Raw genomic sequence first — 17,479 nt, 5'->3', positions numbered from 1 at the left:
TACATGCATCAGACCACATAAGGAACAAATGCAGTTTGAAAGTTATATTAACGATTAGAACAAATAATTTTGAAAAAAAAAATGTGCAAGAAAAGCAAGAATGAGGAATGTCAGACGGAACTTTACTTTAACATTACAGATCTGGGATATTTCAGTGAAATGTCATAAAGGTCAAGCGGATTAAATTAATTGACTTAATTACCAGAGAGTGCTGTTAAAATATACTTTAATCTTGTTATGATTACTATGAAGTTAAAATTAAATAAACTGAAAAAAACTGAAAATTAAAATGGATATATTTTATAAATTGTTACACAACTTACCTGAATGATTAATTTGCAAAGAGATAAAATAAAGTTAAAATAGAGAGCCCCTCACTTAGGTAGAGGTCACATTGCTCTCCGCATCTTGAAGCCTGTCAGAGTCAAACCATCATTCATGAATATTGCACAATATTTTTATATTCAGTCCATAATTAGAATTACACCTTAACTTAGTTCACTAAATATCCTTTAATTATCCTAGTTTGATAAACATTCACAAAAGAATCCAGGAATTATACACCATTACAAACATTAGATTAGATAAACTTTATTAATCCCATGGGAATATTTAGATGCATACAGCAGCAGAAACATAAAAACAAGGATAAAGACTCACAGGACAAACAATATATTCAATCAGTCAATTAAATCATAAATAAATAAATAAATGTATAGGGAGAAAGCACTGAATGGCCTGATAGCATTGGGCAGAAAAGCCTCCAGAGGTGCTTCATAGTACACCATCGTGAAATGAGCTTGTGGCTAAAAGTGGTCCAAAGGAGTGTCTCCTGTTGGGAATGGAGGGCTTTTTCATGATGGCATCTAATTTTGCTACCCCCAACTTTTCCACAGCAGTGTCCAGTGTGTCCAAGGTTCGCTCTGATAAGTTTGTTCAGGAATTGTGCTTCTTTGGACCTCAAGTTGCTTCTCCAGGACACCATGGTGTAGAACACCACATTGGCTACTATGGACTGGTTGAACATTTCCAGAAGCTTTCTGCACACGTCAAAAGACCGGAGTCTCCTCAGAAAGTCCAGTCTGCTCTTGTTCTTCTTGTATGGTACAGCGCCACTGTGTGGTCAGACCAGTCCAGTTTGTTGCTTATGTGAAACCCCCTGTAGTGTTGCATCATTTCCATGTCCTCCTCCAGATGGTGACTGGTTTTAGAGGCTCCTTGGCCCCAAGTCTACCACCAGCTCTTTAGACTTGTTGATTTTGAGTTGCAGGTGATTCTCTCTGCACCATAAAATGAAGAACATGTACGACAGAGAGTAAAAACAAGACATTACCTAACCTGCTAATGTGTTTTGCTGAAAGAAAAATAGTTCAGGGTAAGTAAATCAGTCATTATAAAGCTATAGAAAATAATGCATGTTTAAATGTATTTATTTTACCAGGGCATGGTTATGTAAGCCCTAATGGGCACAATGTGCTTAGACAGGCTATGCATTTTAGTGGCTATGCTGTTGGGCTTTGCAATTTGTTTTTTCATTTTTATTATCCAATCAAAGTGTGACTCTAACTAAATCACTTCTCAAGTTCACTTCAGGTGGCTTTAGTGGCCTGCTTATGGTTCCAAGACTTAATAAGATAAAAATGAGAGTTCACATTTTTAGTTACTGGGCCCCAAAGCTGTGACTGCTACAATAAGAGGTGCACTCCAGGCTGAATACTTCAGGTTAGCATACCCTGACTAGAGCTGCTGATTAGCAGTACATACTTCATTTCTGTTGTTAGTTATCAGTACTAAAATAGAAGTTAATACAATATTTACAAACTGTTATTAATCCTCCCCTCTCAGATAAAGGAGCACTGGAATTATCAGGTAGAAGATCCTTTCCTCAGATTGGCCGGTCCAGGACTGACTCGTCTGTAGAATGGAGAATGGATATGAATGTACTCTGAAAGACGACCTCTTAACTGCTGGGTCCCAAGCTTTGGGGACATGCCCCTAACAACACAGTTCACTGTCCTAAAACGGAAAACACAGAGCAGAGGCACCCATAAATAACATAGATGGCAGTGATAAAGGGGTAAAAAATATTACAACAATTAAAGTAAGCTTTATTTCAACAAACTGATTGCAGAATCAGATTACTGGCAAAGAAAATTGCACTAAAACAAGAATAAGGACACCCGATTTGTGAAAATAAAATTTTTTTCTGAAATATAATTGTCTAACAAATATATTAAATATAATTTAATTTCTTTTTAAGGAAAGAAAAACAAAACAAAAAGACAAAATAATAGAAATCAAGTTCAAAATGTAGACAAGAATTAGGAATAAGGAATGCAAAGTTTTCAAAACACAAAAAGAAATAAACAAAAATCCCAAATCGAATCAAAGTCCTAATAACAAAGCCAAATCTAAAAACCAAAATCAAATCCAAAATATCAACACAGAAAGGTCAATGGAGCAGAAAGCAGTAGTGAAAGAGGAGACAGGTGAACAACGGAAATGTATATTTACACCCTGCGTGGTCTAATCACCATACCGCACCAAGTTCAAAAACAATTAACCATTTAGCTTATGAACTCAAACCATGGAGGAAATATAAAAGTTCAAACAGAATAACACATTAACAAAAAAGACAAAACACACACACATATAGAACACAAAAAGAATGAAAAATAACTAAAAGAAAGAACACAAAATAAAAAAAAAAAAGAATTGCAAAAGTAACCCAGGGCAAAGGACAACCCAAAACTATACAAAGTCATGTTGACTTCAGTCTAATTGACCTTTGTGGTGCCTCCTTGTGGCTGTAGCCATTTTTTTATCTTTAGCTATGTCAGAAGTTTTATTTCATTCTAGTCTTTCCAGTGAGTACTTGAGAGGGTGGTTGTTGTTTGGTATAATGCAATAGTACTTATTTATATATATATACTCATTTGGTGGATACCTTTATTCAAGTTGACTTACAATTGGTTATATTTCTCTTTTTTTTGCAACTGGAGCACAGGTAGGTGAAATGATGCTTGTGATCATAAAATGTCATTAGTGGAATTTGAACACACAACTTCAGTCTTTGAAGACCAAAGCTTTAACCACCAAACCTACATTGCCTAATTCATGTATTAAGTTTTTTTAAAAAAACAAATTTTCCAAAAATTATCTATCTATCTATCTATCTATCTATCTATCTATCTATCTCTGGTATACAGTGCCTTGCTCACTATGTATCAGCTATATAGTGCCTTGCTCACTATCTATACATTTTTTACATAGATGCTGAACAAGGCACTATATACGTATCTGTTATATACTGCCTTGCTCACTATCTATCTTTCTCTCTATCTATCTGTCACAGGGTGCCTTGCTCACTATCTATCTATCTATCTATCTATCTATCTATCTATCTATCTATCTATCTATCTATCTATCTATCTATCTATCTATCTATCTATGTGTCTGTCTGTCTGTCTGTGAGTGCTTTGCTCACTATCTATCTGCTATATAGTGCCTTGCTCACTATCTGTCTGTCTAATGATACGGATGCATGTGTGGATTGTCTGTTATTATACAGTACAGTGCTTTGAAAAAGTTCTTAAAACCCAAATCCTTTTTCAAGGTGTCAGATTTTGAATTTGAAGTGGATTAAATTAGGAGTTGTGACTTCAAAGATCTAGCAATGTTTGTAAACCATGTAAAATCAAATGAAAAATGTCAAAAAATGCTCTACAACAAAATGACAAACAGGAATTGAAAGTACTCATTTCACTTTATGCACAACTGCATATCATATTATGGGGCTTAGCTTTTTGTATAGTGCCATTTTTTTACAATTAGAGGAATCCAGATTTTAAAAATAGCTGTTGCTTATGTTTGTGCTTTTGCTGTTGAAAATGAAAACTATCATCCTTATGTGGTTAATGTTGTTGTGATGAGATTTTACATATAACTTGATAAATGTTTTGTATGTCTTTTATTTCTAATTTGGACAAAGCAATGTAATTTAGTGTGACCCCCCCTGAACTACATATCACCATTTAATCAGGTTGTATGGTTGCCAATATTCAAATGTACTTTGCATTTTGTTATTATTTATGAATATTATCAGTAATACATTATTTTGTGTGTAACTTAACTTCTGCTTGTCTTTTTACTACATCTAATTGCCTGAGGTTATAGATATAGAGGGGAAGGAGGGGATAAATTATATACAACTAGCAAAATACCCGCGCTTCGCAGCGGAGAAGTAGTGTGTTAAAGAGGTTATGTAAACTATCTATCTATCTATTTAAACATATATATACATAAACATATATACTTATATATACATATCTACATATACACATATCTACATATATACATATATATATACATATACACATCCACATATATATACATATATCAACATATATATATACACATACATATACACACATACATACATACACACATTATATATATATATATATATATATATATATATATATATATATATATATATATACACATACAGACACACATATATATATACATATACATATTTACATATCTACATATATATACACATATATACATATCTACATACATACACATATATCTATCTATATATATATCTGTATCTATCTATTGTCAGTTCAGCACTCCGGTTGGAATATGACCAAGCTGTGCAAGCTTACTGTTAAGAATGCAACGTATAGTTGTACAGGAGAAAAGCAATCTTGCCTCAAATCAATGGCAACCTTTTGTAGGTCTATGAACTTAATTTAAACTTTAGGTTTACACGGTGCTCTGTTTCCATAGTACCTGCAGTCATGAATATATCTGTATGTGTCAGTCGCTGAAATCCCCGCGCTTGGCACCGGCGAAGTACTGCTTTTAAATTTTTATTAAGAAGAAAAGAAAACCTTTTTAAATTGAGGTAAAATATACCACTAACAATTTGTTAAGCATCTGTTTTTTTGTGTAGCTGACTTCACACAGCCTCTCCGCTGTTTTATAAACGAACGTCATATAAGGTCTTCCTTTTTCGTTGCTTGGAAGCAATGGAAGCAGCCTTTTTATTTAATCCTGTTTTTATGATTGTTCTGTTTGTATGCCAGTTTGTCAGTTCAGCACTCCGGTTGTAATATGACCAAGCTGTGCAAGCACACTCTTGAGAATGCAACGTATAGTTGTACAGGAGTAAAGCAATCTTGCCTGAAATCAATGGCAACCTTTTGTAGGTCTATGAACTTAATTTCAAATTTAGGTTTACACGGTGCTTTCTTTCCGAAGTACCTGCACTCATGAATATGTCTGTATGCGTCAGTCGCTCAAATTCCAGCTGTTCACACCGGCGAAGTTCTGCTTTTAAATTTTTATTAAGAAGAAAAGAAAACCTTTTAAAATTGAGGTAAAATATACCAATAACAGTTTGTTAAGGATCTGTTTTTTTGTGAAGTTGCCTTCATTCGAGTGATCACTTCGAGCTTTAAGCCTGAGAAATCACCCCGTAAATGCACACGTTTAATTGCACATCTGTTAATATGTATGCTTACACAGTATTAAAAGACACTCAACAATTACACAGTATTAACCCCTTAACCGCCCTCTGCCGGATATATCCGGCACCGTTGTTTTATTGCTAACGCCATACTGCCGGAATTATCCGGCACATTTGCCTGTGGTTATATGAATGCCTGGCAAGTAGTATAACTGACGGTTTGGCATGGGTATTATTACTACGTTGTATTTCGACAAGTCTGTGGTTGTTTTGGCCGGTCATGTGACGTGATTCGCATGTAACAGCTGTGAATATGGCGAAACGTAAACTGACTTCAAGTGAGGCTTTGCAGGCGATTTTGGACAGTTCTGATCATGATTGTAGCAGTTCTGAAGAAGATTTTAGCGACAATGATGAGCAGCAACGTGCGCTGCATGATACTGTGAATGAAGACGCATCGGATGACGGCGCTGAGTGGGTGTATCCCCAGCATCTCAGCTGGGCTGCTGCCCATGGTGAACTACCTTTTCTGCATTCGTTTGAGGCAACGTGTGGCTTTATTGTTGATGTAAACAATTACACTGCTGAGCAGTTTTATGAGCTGTTTGTGTCACCTGATTTGATCAGACATTTTGTTCATCAGACAAATCTGTATGCAGCACAGTTTATTGAGAAAAATACCAATTTACCTCCACATTCCCGTGTTCGTGCTTGGTTTGACACTGATGAAAACGAAATGAAAAAATTCATTGGGATTTTGATGTTGATGGGAATAATCAGAAAACCAGATATTGAGATGTACTGGTCTACAGATCCTATGTATGCAACATCTATTTTTGCAGCTGTCATGACACGTAACTGATTCTCTTTGCTGCTGAAATTCTTTCATTTGAATGACAACAGAAACGAGCCAGATAAGAAAGATCCAAACCGCGACCACTTGTTCAAGCTACGTCCTTTGATTGATCATTTATTTGAAGCATTTCAGTTGCCCTACATGCCAGGACCGTCAGTTGCAGTTGATGAAAGTTTATTGTCGTGGAAGGGCCGCTTACAGTTTCGACAGTATCTACCATTGAAAAGGGCACGGTTTGGTATCAAGATGTTTTGCTTAGCTGAGAATTCAGGTTACATTTATAGATTTCGTGTATACACTGGCAACTTGCAAAACATTTAGTGGTCAATACTGCTTGAATAAATGTAAAAAATGTAAAAAAAATGTAAAAAAGTAAAAAAACGAAAATTGTTCAGATTTCGCCTGGCGTGGGGAATATTTAGGGAGTTGGCGGTTAAAGGGTTAAAAGACACTCAACAATTAATGTCATTTACCTTCGTTCCCGCGTTTGACTTGTGCTGTAAATCTCTTCCTTATTTTCACTTCACGTGATTATGTAGGCGGCGTAATACGTGATGACGCGATACGTGACTCCGCCTCCTCCATTAGAGTATATGGACAAAAAACAGGTTCCAGTTATGACCATTACGCATAGAATTTCGAAATGAAACCTACCTAAATTTTGTAAGTAAGCTGTAAGGAATGAGCCTGCCAAATTTCAGCCTTCCACCTACACGGGAAGTTGGAGAATTAGTGATGAGTGAGTCAGTCAGTCAGTCAGTCAGTGAGTCAGTGAGGGCTTTGCCTTTTAGTAATTAGTATAGATAATACATTATAAACAGTGGTAAGTCTGTGAGATTAGGCATTCTGACAAAAGCTACATGTTAATAATACAATAGGGGAAAGTAGAGCAATATATATTACTCTACCAAGACAAAACAATTGGCGTAGTCAGGCAGGATTTTGCGGTAACCATTGTTTTGCACCTTGTTAGGCAAAACAAATGTCACATGTCCTGTACATGGCAAATGTTCCCTGCAATTGGTAAATACCCAGCCTATACAGTATGACACATGTCAAATATTCAGCTTGATATTTGGAATAAGTAAGACATTTGGCATTTCAGCTTAATATTTAACATATGAGATGGACAGTTTACATATATGTTATATAAGAAGCCTATTTATTACATAAGAAATCCATTTACCCCATGTCCCTGTCCTGGATAGGTGGGTTATGAATAATTCTTTTTAATAATTCTTTGCATTTATATAGCACTTTTCTCACTATTCAAAGCGCTCAGCAATTGCAGGTTTAAGGGCCTTGCTTAAGGGCCCAACAGAGCAGAGTCCCTTTTGGCATTTATAGGATTTGAACCGGCAATCTTCTGATTGCCAGTGCAGATCCCTAGCCTCAGAGCCACCACTCCGTCATTATGAAAATGAATAGATGGATGGAAATGTATGTGGCATTTAAACTTTATACTTAACATGTGTGTATGTCTCTTGGAGCTACTGCTGTCACTTATTTACATTTGTATTTACATTTATTCATGTAGCAGACTTTTTTATCTAAAGCAAAAGAAGTCAACATAATTTAGTATGCATCACTGTGGGGGGCTGTGCAGATTGTCTACAATTATGGTCAAGAAGGTACAAGAAAGACATAGTAGCAGATGAAGCTGTGCAGAGTGTCACACACGTGCGCTTAGGAGGCAGTCAACAGGCCCAGAGGTGAGTGAATGGTTATCAGATGGGGGGTTGTATGATGGTATTAATGTCTCTTTTTCTGACCTTACAGAAATAAAGAAGACAAATAATGAACTACCTGAGATAATTAACATTACAGATAAAGATCCATCATCTATTTCACCATCCATAACACTACCAGCTCCTGTTTACAACGTCTCTTCCGATTCTGCCTTGATGACATCACTTCCGGCCATTACTGATGATGCCACTTCCGGTCCCGCAGTGATAACGTCACTTCCGGTCATAACCGATGAGGTCACTTCCGGCCGTTAATGATGACGTCACATCCCGTTTTTGTCATTTCCTGTAGCCATTTTTGATTGCCTTTGTGTATATAAAAGCCGACAGAAGAAAGAACTGTTGTCGAATGTCTGATAAATGCAAATCTATCATCTTGACCAAGCAAATTATTACAAGGGGCTAATCCCCAAACCTTTGTATTTCGTTTTGTGGTTTAATTTCATCACAAGAGGAAAGCAACCAAGTGCATCTGAGGACTTCAGAGCATGTCCTACTGTGACAGACTCAGAGAAATAAACCTGTTTAGCCTCAAGCAAAGGTGACTGCATCGGGACCTAATCCAGATATTTAAAAATCCTCAATGGCAGTGATGAAATAATGTAGATCCACCAACATTCCTTCTGCTTAAGGGTGAATCACGAACTGAAGGACATCAGTGAAAGTTAAGGGGAAGTGCACTTAAAACTGAAGCCAGGAAATACTTCTTTACTCCCCAAACCCCCATTCTGTTTCCTTTTCCGGTGTTCCTTTCCACCACCATCTACTCAAAGCACCATGATGTTCCAACAATGATGGATGGATTAAAAGCCAGAAGTCTGTATGACCATCACAATTAAGTGATTCCGTGAGAACCCTAACTACAAAGAGGACTATTTCATTTATGTTAGGTAGAATGCCCAGAGGGGACTGGGCGGTCTCGTGGCCTGGAACCCCTACAGATTTTATGTTTTATTCCACTTTTTTTTTGTTTTTTTTTGTCCACCCTGGCCATCGGACCTTACTCCTTTTCTATGTTAACTAATGTTGTCCTATTTTAATTTCTTATTTTGTCTTTTATTTTTCTTTTCTTCATTATGTAAAGCACTTTGAGCTACTTTTTGTATGAAAATGTGCTATATAACTAAATGTTGTTGTTGTTATTGAGAAAGCATTGTGGGACTCTCAAACAAATTACCAAGACATGGACTTTAAGCAGAAACCCTGACAATCTTTAAGAAAAATCTGGATGAGATACTGGAACAGCTTAGCTATTAGCTAAGCAAACGAGCTTGAAGGACTGAATGGTCTCCTCTCATTTGTCAAATTTCTTGTTTTTTCTTATGAAGAGCTTTAAACCAAACAGAACACAAGACTCGTTAATCTTTCCTTAAATACAAGAACCTATCAAAGTCATTACCAATTAGGCAGACATTTAGAGAACAAGAGAGTCTTCAGGCGGTTCTAAAATATATTGATGGAGTCAGCAGATCAGATAGAAGTGGTCAGTTTGTTGCACCAGCTCAGAGCTGCACATGAAGAGTCTGCATTAACTCCATAGCCATGTTGCACTTCAACCTAAATGAAATCCTGATAATGGGAAGTCAGTAGTGTCCCATTAAACATGTAACCCTGAAGTGTCTATTGGTTCTCTGCTATCCATTCCTGCAGAGCTAATTTGGAAAACAGTATAAAAATTAGATGGATTATATGGATTTGTAACTTGCTAAACCACAACATCAATTGTCTGAAAAGAGCTTGGGGAATTAATGTAATTTCCCACATGCCATAACAGCACCAGCTAATTAGTCACTTTAACTAATAAAAATAAATGTGTTTAAAGGTATCTGAACAAAATAAGCAATGGAATTTTTTTGAAGGTTACATTGAAGCCTTTTTTTATGTGTCGTTTAATTCATGTGCCCTGTAAACTTTTGCAGTTTTGCATTTGAAGTGTAATGACCCAGACACTAAAGAACTTCCTTCAATGTGTCAGGATTAGTTTGCATAAGAATGTTTTGAGAGTGACTTTACTTATTTCCACCTTTTCATTTTACTCACTTACTCGTCCTTATCAGGTTTTATTCCCAGCAACAATGGGCATGGGATCCTGAAAATATTATTATGAGAATGTGACCAGGTCTTACCATAATGATACCATAATTAGGAAGCGGATGAATGGTTCTGAATGTATTCCACTTTGTATTGTCATTTTCCTGGCTTTGCTTTAAACAAAAAATGTACACTTTATAAAATAAAGCTGAAATGCAGTATACACTGTTTCCTATTTCTTGTAGAAAAAGTAGTTAATATTAACTGACTTACTGTTACTCAACAAAAATAGATGATAATTTGGCATTGAAAAAATGGCCTTCTGGCACAGAAGTTGCAAGGAAGTTATTCTACTGAACATTCTGTCATGACTGGGACTGCTCTTTCCATCTATAGCCAAGGCAGCATTATTCTATTTAGTTTTCTTTCTTTTTAGTCATTGTGGTGGGTATTTGAGAGGGAGCTGTTATTCTTATTAGAAGATTTATTTTTGAGCTTCTGTAAAAAGTTAAATTTCCCCCAGGGACAAATAAAATGCTATCTGCATTTTCACTGGCATATCTATCTATCTATCTATCTATCTATCTATCTATCTATCTATCTATCTATCTATCTATCTATCTATCTATCTATCTATCTATCTATCTATCATACAGTGTCTTTCATATCTATAATATAGTGTCTTTCCTATCTATCTATCTATCTACAGTATCTGTCTATCTATCTATTGTCACAAACGTGTGCATGGGAGGCAGCTGAAGGCCTCGAAAGAAGGTAATTCCACGCCAGACCAGGGGGTGGCAGAGTGCATTAATCTTCTCTCTATTATCTCTGCAGACCCAACACAGGAAATCCCACCCGAGTCCGACAACGTCACTTCCAGGCCCTGTTTCAAAGACATTACTTCAGTTTCCTGCCTCGATGACATCACTTCCCTTGACCTACCTTAAAAAACCCCGCCAACTACCTTCAGTTAATCAATCCTGTGCATCTTATTTTGCTCTTTTGCAGCAAAGCTCAAGTATACGGGTGGGTGCCCCAAACCTTTTTTATGTGTCAAGGTTGATTATTTCACACTATCTATCTATCTATCTATCTATCTATCTATCTATCTATCTATCTATCTATCTATCTATCTATCTATCAATCATATAGTAGCTCTCCTATCCATCTATTGTATAGTTTCCATCTATCTATCTTTACCTTCTGCATGCTGCCTCTTTATCTGTCAATTGCTGTGGTGTGTCGTGGGTGAGTCTGGGGTAATGGTTTTATGTGATTGTGAGTAGAGAGGGGGCTGCCATGGCAGTATCCAAAAATAGAAAGACTGGTTATTACCACTTATTATTGAAAAAAATTACAAGAAGGAATGGAATAAAATTGGTTGTTTTCCCTGCGATTTCAGTGCAACTTTGTGTAACTGAAAAAGCACATTTTTGCGGCTGACTATATTTTGCTATCAGCTTCACAAATAAATAAGGCTGTGGTGGTTTTCCTTAGTGAAGAGACCCTGGTACATAAATTAGTACAGAAAGGGATCATAATAAGCAACAACATTAACAGGCAAAAACAAACTTTCACATTTACTGTAAGTTGGACATTTAGCCATTTAAATGTGTCAGCATTTAAGTGTGACATTTAGTATTTAGGTTGAACATTTAGCCATTTAAGTGCAGCATTTAGTATTTAAGTTGGAAATTTGGTATTTAAGCTGGATATTTAGGATTTAAGTGCAATGATTATAGATAGATAGATAGATAGATAGATAGATAGATACTTTATTAATCCCAATGGGAAATTCACATTCTTCAGCAGCAGCATACTGATACAATAAATAATATTAAATTAAAGAATGATAATAATACAGGTGAAAAAAACAGACAATAACTATGTATAATGTTAAATATTAACGTTTACCCCCCCTGGTGGAATTAAAGAGTCGCATAGTTTGGGGGAGGAACGATCTCCTCAATCTGTCTGTGGAGCAGGACAGTGACAGCAGTCTGTCGCTGAAGCTGCTCTTCTGTCTGGAGATGACATTATTTAGTGGATGCAGTGGATTCTCCATAATTGATAGGAGCCTGCTGAGCGCCCTTCGCTCTGCCACAGATGTTAAACTGTCCAGCTCCATGCCAACAATAGAGCCTGCCTTCCTCACCAGTTTGTCCAGGCGTGAGGCGTCTTTCCTCTTAATGCTGCCTCCCCAGCACACCACTGCGTAGAAGAGGGCGCTCGCCACAACTGTTTGATAGAACATCTGCAGCATCTTATTGCAGATGTTGAAGGAAGCCAGCCTTCTAAGGAAGTATAACCGGCTTTGTCCTTTCTTGCACAGCGCGTCAGTATTGGCAGTCCAGTCTAATTTATCATCCAGCTGCACTCCCAGATATTTATAGGTCTGCACCATCTGCACACAGTCACCTTTGATGATCACTGGGTCTATGAGGGGTCTGGGCCTCCTAAAATCCACCACCAGCTCCTTGGTTTTGCTGGTGTTCAGGTGTAGGTGGTTTGAGTCGGACCATTTAACAAAGTCATTGATTAGGTCCCTATACTCCTCCTCCAGCCCATTCCTGATACAGCCCACGATAGCAGTGTCATCAGCGAACTTTTGCACATGGCAGGACTCCGAGTTGTATTGGAAGTCCGATGTATATAGGCTGAACAGGACCGGAGAAAGTACAGTCCCTTGTGGCGCTCCTGTGTTGCTGACCACAATGTCAGACGTGCAGTTCCCAAGACGCACATACTGAGGTCTGTCTTTAAGATATTCCACGATCCATGCCACTAGGTATGAATCTAATCCCATCTCTGTCAGCTTGTCCCTAAGGAGCAGAGGTTGGATTGTGTTGAAGGCGCTAGAGAAGTCTAGAAACATAATTCTTACAGCACCACTGCCTCTGTCCAAGTGAGAGAGGGATCGGTGTAGCATATAGATGATGGCATCTTCCGCTCCCACCTTCTCCTGATATGCAAACTGCAGAGGGTCAAGGGCGTGTTGAACCTGTGGCCTAAGGTGGTGAAGCAGCAGCCTCTCCATGGTCTTTATCACATGTGATGTCAGAGCAACAGGCCGAAAGTCATTCAGCTCACTAGGACGTGATACCTTTGGGACTGGGGTGATACAAGATGTTTTCCAAAGCCTCGGGACTCTCCCCTGTTCCAGGCTCAGGTTGAAGATGCGCTGTAGAGGACCCCCCAGCTCCGATGCACAGACCTTCAGCAGTCGTGGTGATACTCCATCTGGACCCGCTGCTTTGCTGGCACGAAGTCTCCTCAGCTCTCTGCTCACTTGCGCTGTTGTTATTATGGGTGGGGATGTTTTTCCTATGCTGGTATCAGCAGAAGGATGTGTGGAGGGTGCAGTACTCCGAGGTGAGAGTGAGAGTGGGTTAGGGTGGTCAAACCTGTTAAAAAAGTTGTTCATTTGGTTTGCTCTCTTCACGTCTCTCTCAATGGTGGTACCCCGCTTCGAGCTGCAGCCAGTGATGATCTTCATCCCATCCCACACTTCCTTCATGCTGTTATTCTGCAACTTCTGCTCCAGCTTTCTCCTGTACTGCTCCTTCGACGCCCTGAGTTGGACTCGGAGTTCCTTCTGCACGCGCTTGAGCTCATGCTGATCACCGTCTTTAAAAGCCCTTTTCTTCTGATTCAAAAGGCCCTTGATGTCACTTGTAATCCATGGCTTGTTGTTAGCATAGCAGCGTACTGTTCTTACTGGAACTACAATGTCCATACAGAAGTTGATGTAGTCAGTAGTGCAGTCAACAACTTCCTCAATGTTCTCATTATGAGATCCCTGCAGGATATCCCAGTCTGTAGTTCCAAAAAGTTCTCTCAGAGTATTCTCAGCCTCCGGGGTCCACTTCCTGAATGATCGTGTGGTTACAGGTAGGACTCTAACTTTTGGTTTATAGTGAGGCTGAAGCTGAACCAGGTTATGATCTCCTTTCCCAAGAGCAGGCAGCGGGGTGGCGCTGTATGCGTCTTTAACGTTTGCATACAGTAAATCAATAGTCTTATTTCCCCGGGTGTTACAGTCCACATAATGGGAGAATGCAGGTAATGTTTTGTCCAGCGTCACATGGTTAAAGTCTCCAGCGATTAGCACAAGCGCCTCAGGGTGCTGCGTTATCCACTTAAGTGTGGCAATTATAGATGAACATTTGCCATTAAGATATTTTAGCATTTCAGACTAACATTTAATCATGTAAGTTGGACATTTAGAATGTACAGGGGGTACAAGGCTATACCATAATTTATACTATGAAAGAAAATTGTATTCTATTCAAATTAAGCAAACACTAATATGAGTTTAACTTAAAGCTTTAACTTTCTAACTTTGACTCTTACAGAGACATTTAGCATTTAAGTAGGATATTTAGCATTTAGAAGAGGCATTTACAATTTAGGTGAAATATTTACCATTTAAACATTATTTAAAAATTTATTTGACATTTTGCACCTACAAATGCACACATTTGAGAAAAAGAGAATGTTTTACATGTGGCAATGTACAAATAAATAAATAATGATACAAAAGTGTTAGGACAGCACGGTGGCACAGTGGGAGCGCTGCTGCCTCGCAGTTAGGAGACCTGGGTTCGCTTCCCGGGTCCTCCCTGCGTGGAGTTTGCATGTTCTCCCTGTGTCTGCATGAGTTTCCTCTGGATGCTCTTGTTTCCTCCCACGGTCCAAAGACATGCAGGTTAGATGTATTAGCGATCCTAAATTGTCCCTAGTGTGTATGCTTGGTGTGTGTGTCCTGCGGTGGGCTGGTGCCCTGCCCGAGATTTGTTCCTGCCTTGCGCCCTGTGTTGGCTGGGATTGGCTCCAGCAGACCCCCGTGACCCTGTGTTAGGATATAACAAGTTGGAATATGACTGACAAAAAACAAGTACACCATTTTACAAACTGTACCCCCATAGATGAGACGTCAGAAGAAGAGTCTAAGTGGTAAGGCAAGAAACAGATGTCAGTAAGGGTGATGCGTAAGGTGTAGCACTGCCTGAGGATTAGACCGCAGAGCAGTTTAAAAATGGGACTGTTTTAAACGAGAAGACTGCTTGTTGCAAATGTACAAAGGGGTGGAATGCCAGATAAGGTCACTGATGAAGTTGCAGTTGAGCAAAATAAAACTCAAATGTCCACTATGGAGGGTGAGTTACCTACACTGTCTGATAATGTGACTGGTGAGCCCTCTGTGGCTACAGAGGACCCCTTGAGTGAGATTAATGTGACAGCACCTCAAACAGGCGAATCGGTCTGGTGTTGATTCTACATTATATAGTAAATTAAACTGCAGTTGAAGAACATTCAGTGTTTGTACATACTGTAATAAAGAAAGGCAAGTTGGATGAAGGTAACATGGGCACAACTGAGGGAAAATAAATACAACAAATGTGGGTTAAACTGAGCACCTCAAAAGGAAGGAGGACGTGAGTGAGAGCAACAAGGCAAACAGAAGTAGCAAGCCAGACTCAGATGTAGTGGAGGAAGGCTGTCTTAAAAGGCAACAGATCAGATGAGAAAGATGACATCTCAATGAGATCTCAGACTAGGGGTACATATAGACAGCATCAGGAATTGTTCTTAAATCTTAGAGAAGGCAGGAGAGGCATCAGTACTGTTGATTTTTCCCTGGCATGAATTTTGATCAACATCTTTTTTATGATTGACACAAGCAAGGTAGTCTTGTGAGTACAGCCTCTGTTTTATTGTAATATACTTTTAATGTGGCACTCAAAGATAAGGAGGATTGGTGTAAACACAGCGTCTTTTAATTGGTTTTTGGAGTAACCACTAACTTTGAGCAATACCCTAAAGTGTCCGCTTCTATAATCCACAGGTTTCATTTCTTTATTGGTTAAAAAAGAAATTCTGAATTTCCATTTTTTAATTGATCCTAAAGACAAAAAAAGTACGCTTCTCAGTCAGATACAAATGGCGTTAAAAAATCTGGGTGTCAGCCCTCTGTGTGCAGCTTATATGTCAAGTGAGCTTTGTGCACACGAAGAAGAGATTTCTGATTTTGAGGTTTTTGTTCAACCAGATATGTGGATTCTTCTCTAATGCTCTTAAACATAGGTGCTTCTTTTGCAATTATTTGTTAGGGCAGGCAAAACTTGGGGCTTTGACCCTGCCCCGTTTGAAAGCCTCCATGCAAAGACTGATTACTTTAATGAATGAGCGAGTACATGGCTCTCTAATCTGAACAAGGTTTGTAAATTTATCACTGATGGACACACCTACATAATGTTTCTTTGGTCTAACAAAAAAAAAAAAAAAAGCTCAGTCTAAACTTATTCATGATGGGGAAAAAGCTCCATAATCCTGAGGACATCAGGAACTGTGCAGTGGGTTTTTATAAGGAGTTTATAAGGAATATCAAAATTGTCTGATTATAACAGAGTTTTTAGATGAACTGTTGACTTTTGATGAGGTCACTTCTGTCCTTGAAAGTCTTAAAATTGGTACGACCCCAGGCATTGATGGACTCCCTGTCGAATTTTACAAAAATCCAACGTTTGTCTGTATGTCTGTCCGTTTTTCACACGTGAACTACTTATTTAGATCAGGTTTTTTTTTTCTATAATTTGCTTGAATTTTGCAACATCTCTCATTGCGTTAAGTATCATAGTTCGCTTGCAGTACCAATTTATTTGCACGAATCCGAGAGAGACACAGTGAGCCGAGGGGAGTGGGTAGGGCCCTCCTAACTCACGCTCCAGCCTTGGCGCATGTACCTTACCTCTGCTTAGCTAGAGAATGAGAGAATTTCCATAATTTGCTTGAACATTCCCGTTGATTTTGCAACTTTTCTCATCACACTAAGAATCATAGTTCGCTTGCAGGAGCAATATACTCGTGCTAATGCGAGACAGAGGCTGCAGGCTGAGGGGAAAGGGAAGTGTGACGTCAGGAGTTGGGAGCCAGACAGGGCCCTCCTCACTCACACACCAGCCTCCGTTCGAATCGGTCTAACCTCTGTGTTTTGGAGCTTACCTTGCCTCCACTTAGCTAGCGATACCTGTTTGTTTATTGATTTTAAAAGTTTGTCCTGTTTCACTACTACACGGGCGGAGCCACGGGGGACAGCTAGTTTGAAATAAACTAAGGTGTGGAGTTTATGGAAGTCTTACTGGAGTGTGTAAAAGATCTAAAACTTCCTTTAAGTTGTCGCTGAATGGTGGTGACACTGCTGTTGAAGAAAGTAGATCTCTGCTGCATTAAGAACTGGAAACTTGTCAGCTTAGTTTGCTCTAATTATAACATTTTTTCTATATTTCAAAACATGACCTCTAAGGCCCTAAAATATGTACTTACTTGGCAATTACTTATTAGGAAAGGGAAAACTAGCAA

Source organism: Erpetoichthys calabaricus, chromosome 10 (genome assembly GCF_900747795.2).
Source record: "Erpetoichthys calabaricus chromosome 10, fErpCal1.3, whole genome shotgun sequence".
Lineage (NCBI taxonomy): Eukaryota > Metazoa > Chordata > Cladistia > Polypteriformes > Polypteridae > Erpetoichthys > Erpetoichthys calabaricus.
This window is presented reverse-complemented; position numbering follows the sequence as displayed.